This window comes from Leptosomus discolor, unplaced genomic scaffold, assembly GCF_034619465.1.
Source record: "Leptosomus discolor isolate bLepDis1 unplaced genomic scaffold, bLepDis1.hap2 HAP2_SCAFFOLD_27, whole genome shotgun sequence".
Classification (NCBI taxonomy): Eukaryota; Metazoa; Chordata; class Aves; order Leptosomiformes; family Leptosomidae; genus Leptosomus; species Leptosomus discolor.
In genome coordinates, this window is record NW_028237782.1 from 4,890,095 (window position 1) to 4,899,463 (window position 9,369).

Consider the following 9,369-nt stretch of genomic DNA (forward strand, 5'->3'; position numbering starts at 1 on the left):
ATCACTTCCACCCTCATCTTCTGAGATGAGAACAGACCTCGCTCCCAGGGATGATGGGGATTCGCTGAGGTCTTCCAGCATCTCTGATTGACAAATGCGTACCTAGGACTTTAATCTCGGCACAGGCAGCTGTACTGGGTTTACATGATCCCGGGCAACTGGCTCCAGTTGGCCCTACTTGAGCAGTGGGCTTGGAGCAGATGACCTCCGAGCTACCTCCGACCTGAACTAGTCTGTGAAACAGTCCCCCGCTGCAGCCTTGGGGGAGAGGGGAGCAGGGAGGATGAGCACCTTGCAGATGTTTCCTCTCGTCTTCGCTGTGTTTGTGCAGGATGGGAAGGGCCCCGGGGGGAGGAAAACCACAGAGGCGGGGTTACGCTCTGCTCCGCAGCCTGCAAGCAGTGCTTCCTGAGAGGGAACGAGCATGTTCATCTCTGGTTTTGCTTTGAGCAAATCACTTCTCACAGACCCCTGTCAAGTTAGGGTTGTGGGGTTTGTTTTTTTCAATCATGTTATGCACAATCAATGTACCCACAGAATGGAAAGATACGGTCAAGAGGCCAAGATGTGGTTTTTCTTCTGCCCCCATCCCTAGCAGTGACTGTACGGTTTCCCAGTGTCCTGTTCCTGCTTCATTGGCCTCATCAAATTTTTCCTTTAATGCAGCAAAACCCTCTCATGCTTCAGGTCTGAAATCTTGAGATTTACTCCTAAAAAAGAGTTTCCAAAAATTATTTTTAGGTTAATATCAGAGAAAAAAAACCTGAGTTGCTCGTACGCTAAGGATACGTTTACATTATCCTTACAAAATCCCTCCATGACAAAGATTACTGAGGACGTCTTGGTTTGTCAGTAGAACTCAGTCATTGAGAAATTTTAAAGGCCCCCTATTCTTTCATTTAGTGCAACGAAATTTTAAAGAATTTCATCAATAGTGATCACCTACAGTTGCTTCTTCTGTAGGTTTTTGCAGTTTTCCACCTCATTAATTGCTGGCGTTTATTTCATCTACACCGTTTTTTCATGTCGGTGCAGTCATAAGGGATAGATTATTTCCAAAAAATTATGAGATGAAATGCATGAAGATCCACCTAGAGAAAGAAATAGAATAATCAAATATAACAAAGAAGGACAAGATATTCAGGAGAAACTGCAAGGAAAACTAGCTTCTCAACTCCAAAACTTTTTCCAAAGCATTACTGAGATGAAGATGTAAGTAAAGAAACGCAGAAAATTGTGCACACTTCTCCACACACGGGCACTCCTGGAGCTCTGCCACGGCCACACCAAGCACTTGAACCGTTGCTTTGGGTGGCTCCTTCTTCACCCACCACCCTCACACCTCGATCCCGCATCAGTTATCAGCTGGTGTTCTGCCTTTCCCACCCCGCCCCCCCCCCTAGAAATCTCCTTGTCCAAGCGTTTGTGCCTGAAACTCCAGCTGTTTTCCCCGACTTGTTCTCAGCTGGTGTCAGGACAGAGGGACAGGTAGGCCAGGGTCCCTGTGGCAAGGGTCTGCGAGGCGTGCAGCTCCGTTTGGTATGAACATCACTCCGCCTTGCTCTCCTTGTCAGCCCTCGTGCTTGGTTTGCTAGGAATCAGAGGAGGCCGGCAGAGGGGCTTGCTGGAAGTTATTGAACACTGGGCATGAGTATGTGAAAGGGAAATCCTCCAAGATACCAGCCTTCAGGTAATACCTAACCATTCTTCCTTGCCAACCCCTGTCTCATGGCTTCCCGGCCATGGTGAGCAACAGAGGTTGCTCCCCTCCTCTTCTCTGCCCCGGTCACTTGCACCCAGTGTATGACGCCCTCAGCTAAGCAAGCAGCAGATCCTCCAGGTGACCCACGTACAACTCTGCTCCCCCTTTCCGAAAGCCTCGCATCTCACAGCTCCCTTAATTAGCCAGAAGAAGAGAGGCAACTGCACCAGTGACTCCCTCCAGTTCCCCAGGACTGACCTCACCGCAATCCCAAGCACTTTGCAGAGCAAGAGGCTCTCCTCTTTGATACAGCAGGCGCTCATTACCACCTGCAGTGGACATCCACTCTCTCTGCATTACTCATACAAAGTTGAAAAATCCCGTGCTGATTGGCTTGGACAAGATCTTTTCACTCCCTCTTCTTTGCTTTAGAGCTTTTCCCGCTTCAGGCACGACGTTTAGCTGCTGAAGAAGTCTCCTCTAACCTTGTGTCATCCCTATCAGACCTGGGCAGATCTCCTGGACACCCACAGACAACCCAAGCGCCACTGGAAACCTCCTTGTACAAGACGGGCGCTTTTAGGGTGGAATTCCCATGGCTGCCTACACCAAAGACAGGTTTTCCAATTCCATTTTAGTCAGAGATATGATACATGATAAAGTGGCCTGCGTGTTGCCATATCGTGACATCTGAACTTCGATATTTATGCAGGTCAAGCAGATACGACACACGGCCTAATAGTGACCTGGGCCTCTCCAGATCAGCACTGGGAGGTCGAGCAAGGTCTCACAGCAGGCGTGAAGTGGCAGACTGTTTCTGCAGGGTCTTCCTTCGACCCTGGCGGTCTCTCTGTGGCACAGCTCACCTTGCTGAAGGTCATGCCCCAGCAGCTACTGCAAGCCTGAGGAGCTTCTAACCAACAGCCGGCGGATTGCTTTCGGAGAAACCAAAAGCGCCCTTGCTGGGCTGCTACTGGTGCAAAACTGGTTTCTGAGTCTCTGGGGCCGCGACGTAGACCCACGAGGGAGAGGAGATCTCCTTGTTATTAAGAGCTTGGGGTTCTCTGATTTGGCTGTCTGTACAAAAGGCACCTTGCATGCAAGCGGTGTACGAGAGGGTAAGTTAAGGACGTCCCCCATGCTAGACCCTGTTGATCCAGACAGATTAACTCCCCTTACCCATGGCCTCCCAGATAGCCTAAAAACATGTGTAGCTAGTGCTCAGGAGCGGGTACGAACCACCCGTGCCATGAACGCTGCTGCAGCTGCCTCAGAGCCTCCACGGGACCAGGGCCACGTCACCACTTGGAGTGAGTTTGTACCAGAAATAGTGAATTATGGGCGCCACACGGGCTGGGTCAGATCGAGCACCAGGAAACCACTCAAACACCCCTGGTGACTTCATCAGGCCCACACCAACAAGCCAGAGACTAAGCCAAAGTTTGATAAGGAATGTAACGATCTCTGGCGTACAGCCTACCGGCGTTAAATCACAACAGTCCTTTTTAGCACCCAACATGGGGCTCGAAGGGCTTGAGATAACGACAGGCTTGATTAATGTTTAGCTATTAATTGACAGGCTCCTGTCCTTGCCATGGGGTTTGCTTGCCCGACTGTATCTTAGAGTCCGGTGCTCGTTGCTGCTTTTTGCTTTTGCAGTCCTGCTTCTCATCGTGCTCTGCTCTGCCTGGGAACACTTTGATACCAGCCATGGTGATGCTGCCTATTGGGCTGGGATGGCCAAGGAATCGCTGCTGTGCCTGTGCTGCTGTAGGGGACAGGCTGGAAATCCAGTGTGAACTTGAGTCAAAGGGACTGTGACTTGTGCATGAGTCCCCCTGGGAGCAGGACGTCCTGAAGGTGAAAGATTTTTGGGCTTCTGCCACAACTTTGGTGCCAAAGGCAGGCATAAACCCAGGAGAATATCCTACAGGCTTTTACATAGGCCGACCTGTACTAGTTAAAATGCCTCAAACTGAGACAGTTTCTATGGTCCTAGTGACCCCAAAGAATCTTCATGCCTGGGAGGCAAAAGATAGCTCTGGGAAACACCACCAAATTCGTACTAGATGGATAGTACCTTCTTTTTAACCCAAGGCTAGCCTGTTGAACAACAACCGAGCACCTTCCCTTTCCTCTTATACTTACAGGCACTCCAGATGCCAGACAATTACCCTTGGAACAGTGGATCATCCTACACTGAACTGCAATGTCCCCAGGGATTGTTAATCTCTAGAGCAGGGGTTGTTTTGTTTTCAACATCACTGATAATTTGGAACCTGAAAATTCAATAATGTGGATAAAACATTGTTTGTTTATTTTACTGTCACTCAAGGGAGCTTTAAGCTTTGCTTCCAATCTCATACTGCAGTTAGTCCAGGTTTTTGGACAAACTCACAATGTCAGCCAAATTACAGTCTGCCAATTCGCCAGTAACTCGGGGGATATCAACCATCAGTTTGAACCCAACTTGGGAGGCTATGTGGAAAAAACACACCAGGAGGAAAGAAAATATTGGTCCTAAAATGGACCAATAGCAATGAGACCATAAAAGGCAGCAATACCACTAAACCACCGCTGAGGTTTAAGGGTAATGGTAAAACCAAGGAGAGGATATTATCGTCCTCCTGGGGACGAATGCACCGGCACACCGAGGGGAATACGTGTACCAAGGGTGTGGGGGAACGCCACAACGTGGTGAAACGCCACAATGAGGTGATTGGCACTTCGTGCAAACCACTAACCAGTGTGTTGATTGGGATGGGGCTATTGGATTCCCAGAAGATCCCATACAAATTTTGATGTCTCCCCCTCAGACAGCCCAAAACACCGTAATTTGAATTGTACCAAAGTTTAGAATTGCATCAACAGTGAAGCTGAAATTCAGAGCTTGGGCCCGATAGCCCGAGCCCTCCGATGGGGTTGTATTTGTCCTAACTGTACCACCCCAATAGATGACAATTGGGTCTTACTTGACTAACGGCGGCACCCGGTCTAACATACTTTGCTCAGAAGTCAGCACACCCTCCTTAGGACACGCCACGTGGGTCAGCAGTGGTGGAACCTGGTCTGCATGGACTTACCAGTGGGAAGTTCGCGACACCAACACGCACTGGGACTGTTGACCCTTTGCCCCCTCTAGAGGAAATAACCTCTAGTACCAGCGCTATGGGGATATATCAAAGGGACTCAGAAGACCCACGGCAACACCATGGGAAGTGTGGTAGGATGGGCTCTAGAATCAATTTTTACACACCAACTGTCAGCATTCCAAAATCAAAGCTCTGTAACCTCACTGGACAGATCGAAGCATTGGCTAATGCAACTCGTGTGGGGCTGAAAGAGTTAAACACACAGTTCCAGGCAACCTCCAAGGTGGCCTTGCAGAATAGACTAACGCTGTTATTATTGCACGAAAATGGTGTGCGTGGGTATTGGAGTCTGGCCAACGACGCTTGTCGCATCCACATACCAAATGTAACTAGGGATCTTAAAGAACAATTGGACAACATGAAGTGTTTGCCAAAAGCAAGTAGAGCTCTTCTAGTATGGAGAATGGATGGTTGAACAAACTTTTGCGTGGTTTAAGGCTTTCACGAACAGGGTGGCTACAAAGTGCATTACAATCTATACTGATAGTAATCACTGTGATCATTATGGTTTGTGTATTGTTGTCCTGTATTAGATCCATGTTATCCCCAGGTGTTGATTCATCTGGCATCCAGTTGGACAGAGTCAGAAGTGTGCCCGGCCAAGGGGGAAAAGGATGACACCGTAAGGGATACTCCCAAGGCTGACTTTTTACAAGCATGAATTGTGCTTCATGTTCAGTGACTGTAGTCACAGGGTGGGTGATGTGGAGAGATGCCAGGCTTGTGGGGTTCGACTTAAGATAGGCAAAGCAACGTGTTTATCACGCCCCGGACAGAGCAAGGACAAGAGCTGAGCAACTTGCTCATCTGGCAAAAGAACAGCAAATGGGTAAGAATGCAGGTATCTGCTTCTCCCTTCTACAAACCTTGCAAGGGGAGATAAAGGCTGAAAGAGGAAGCCTTGTGGCAGCAGGACAGCTCCGTTGTGGCTAAAGAGTGAGGGACCAAGCAGAAAAACAGTTTCAGCGCCAAACTCTGAAGGCTGCTATGCCCTGGCATGAAACTTTTGCTTGATTATCTAGAAAATTACTATTACAGTTCACACCCCTGCTTATGTTCACAAGAATTACAGAGCTCACGCTATACATGTACGACTATGTCACTCACCTCTCCGCCTAAATCATGCTACACGTAGCCCGTGCAAGGGGAAACAAAGAATTAGAGAATAAAAAGAGGAGAATAAGGGGTAAAAATTGGGAGAAAGGGACTGATGATCTAGAAGAGACGGTCGATGGGCTGTGCTCCTCTTCCTCCAGCCAAGGCAGGGACGCCTTCTTGGTAAGAATTGCGCTTTCGCCCCCGCAAAGAATACCCAGGAACACTTGGCCGGCTTTATTAGAATGCACGTTGCCGTAAGTGCATTTACCCACGGCAATTATATCCACGTGTTATATCTGGCACCTCAATAAATTGCCTGTATTTGCATCTTTGCAAAACTGTTTCACTAAAAGCCCCTGAGAGGGCTCTGACGGGCAAACCTCACACCTTTACCCTTACTGCGACGAGTGCAGCAAGTCTTTATTTTGCCTTCTCTAGTTCCCCTCTTTTGAGCAACACGTCAGACTTGCTTTTTTCCTGCAAGAAACTCGGCTACTGCACCTCCCAGAAAGCTGATTCACATGAGGACAAGCGGAGCCTCTTAATTCATGTGGTCACTTCGGATGGTGCTATAGACACAGACACTTGACTGGGGCTCAGAAAGCTTTATTGTGATTAGGCACCAGCTAATCCCTTGCCAGCGGGAGCACTGCAAACCAGCACAACGTTCGGGAAGGACCAGCTCACGTTTCTGTGAAGACCTGAAGGCGTTTCCTCCTTCTGCGCTTATTTCTTCCTTGCTTCACGCAAAGGCAAAACCTGAGTGGTCGAGACTGCTGAGGTAACAGGACAACAACTACCACGTTTGAGTGCAGACACAGCAAAATTGGGACCAGAAGCTAGACACGGGGGTGAAGAAAGAGAGGTAAACGCGCAAGCAAATGAGGGCCGAGAAATTGGAAGAGGGATAATTAGGCGACCGGTGCTGATGATGGTACCTGTCAGCTTGACAACTGTAGCTGGAGTGGGACGATAACCCCAACTTTGTCTTCTGACTCCACCAAAAGAGCCAGACCTGCTTCGGCGGTCGGGAGGGCTGAGGTGGGAGCAGGATGGGCGCTTTCCCCAGCAAGCCCAGCATGGACAGATCAAGCATCGTCGAATGGCAGCATCGGCACCAGCTCTGACGCTTGCGGCAGCTATCGCTGCCCACCTCCCCAGTGTCAATTGCTGTGCTCTGTGTCTGTGTCCCTGTCTGTGTCCCAGCGCTCTGCCGGCTGCATTTCAATGCAGGAGCTGGGAGGCACACGTGGTCCAGCTGCTCGCGACCTCCCCGCCCACGCCTCCCCAACAGCAGACTCTACAACTCCCTTTAGTTCTTCCTCTGTTATTTTCCAGGAATTTGCATTCAGAAGCTGCAGAGAACCTTTCACTTTCTGTTCCATTATCTGCTTCACTCTCTCTTTCTTCAGTTCTTCAACATGTTTCCTTGCCTCTTCCTCTAACAGCCTCCCCAGCTCTTCTCTCTGATGCCTTCCTTCATTCTTGGAGCAGAACCAGCAGGGGTACACGTGGCACAGGCCATAAAGAATGACAACAACAGTAAGAGTGATCAGCCCTGCAATCTGGAAGAAAAAAACTTATTAAAACTCATGATAGCACTGGACTTTATATTCCTAAAAATGTTTGGCACCTGATTGAGAGGCGGACTTTACTGTATCAAAAACCTTGTGCTACTGTTAGGCCACGCAGTTCTTCTGATAAAATACACCCCTTGCTCCTGCCATGGCTCGGTTCCAGCTGATGGTGAGAGACACACTCACTGAAACAAGGAACCGCCGTCCCTCTCTCTCTCAGACAGTGCATTGTCTTATTTCTTATTTTCATAAAACTTGCTTTAAGAACCAGACCCAAAACACACGCCTAAACTTGCCAGGAGAACCATGGAGCACGATGTCCACAGTCCAGGTTTTAGCCTTATTAAGAACATGCTCCTTCTCAACTTACACTGCTATACATTAACTAAAAACAGAAGCAGGGGGACAAAAAAAAAAAAAAAAAAAAAAAAAAGAGTAATGCAACTGTGCAAACATATCCAATAAAAATCATAATTGCAACTTAACACTTCATTCGCCAGCTGAAATGGTTTCCATATCGCTATACTTTCCAGATTCTTCACATGCACAAAGTAGGTGAGATTAAAACAACTAAAATCCTAGATTCCTAGGACTCTTACCTGCGATATTATGTAGAAATCGCTGGGTAAGTTTGCTGCTCCACTTTGCTTTGCACGTTGAGTGCTGTTTTGTTGGTCTCTTGAAGCCGCGCAGTTTATGTACTTGCCGTCGCACAGCAGGATCACACACCAGATCAGAGGAGGTAGAAATGCCTTACAAATGATCCCACTCTTCCAGCAGCACGAGCGTTTCCCAACGCAGCGAGCGCAGGGAATGAAGGCAGGGTGGCAGATCAAGCTCACGAAAAACAGGATGAGTGCCGGACAGAAAAAGTAGGAAATAACATACCACTTCTTCAAAGCCTCCTTCTGAGGGCATTTGAATTCAATCTCCATTATTTTTTCCATCACAATCAGAAACACTGAAAAAATTGGTACAGACAACACATTATAATAATTTTTCCAAAACTTAACTAATTCCTTTGTGATTTGCATTTTGTTCAGTGGTCGGTACTGTAGGGGCTGACTTGTAACCCCCCTGAAAGAAAAGCAGCCTGAGGGAAGAAGATAAGGGGGAGGAGGGGCAAAGGCCCTCAGAGCCCTCCCCGGAAATGCCTCAAACACTCACAAAGTACCCTGAAAGATATGTGGTCAGGAGGGTGGATGACGCGGTATCTGGATAATGCAGGCCCTGTGCTCCACAAAGAGATGAGGCCAACCCTTGCTTATCTCTTGTGTACCTGAACAGCCCAGGATGGGGCTGGAGGAGGAATCTCTGTGGAGACAGGCTACACCTCACCTGGGGAGGGGGGAAGCCTGAGACTCAATGGGGTCGATTGCACTCGTAGGGCGAATATAAAAGGGAGAAAGAAGTAACACAGACAATGGAAAACAAAAAAAAAAAAAAGAAGGAAGAAACAGGCAGAAGAACACACAGGAGAGCGCTCCTAGGAACCAGAGACACCTCCCCACTGGCTGGATCAATGCTGGAACCAGGACTGGTGATCGATCTCGATCTCGATATCTCTCTCTTTCACTCTCTCCCCTTTTACTTTCAGGCACTATCTATGAATATGTATCTGCACGAATCATGCTGAGCAAATTTTCTTGCCGAGTTGCTTGATTTGGGAGAACCCTCTTGCTGAGTTGTTTGTTTCTTACAATTCCACCTCATTGCAAGTAAATTTCTGGAATAATTGTCTTTATGCTGGGTTACAGCACAGAGTATTTAAAAAGATTGTCTTCCCCTAGCCCGCTGAGTGGGAAGGGACACTCACCTTGCTGAAGGTCATGCCCCAGCA

General features: G+C 48.3%; 1 long non-coding RNA gene across 1 annotated transcript; it reads right to left on the reverse strand.

Moving 5' to 3' along the window:
- Nucleotides 1-6,542: 6,542 nt before the first annotated feature.
- Nucleotides 6,543-8,622, reverse strand: LOC147412806 (uncharacterized). The gene is made up of 2 exons (XR_015184138.1): nt 8,129-8,622; nt 6,543-7,517 (listed from the first exon to the last, which is right to left on the reverse strand). It is a non-coding gene; the product is annotated as an uncharacterized LOC147412806 (long non-coding RNA).
- Nucleotides 8,623-9,369: the final 747 nt, after the last annotated feature.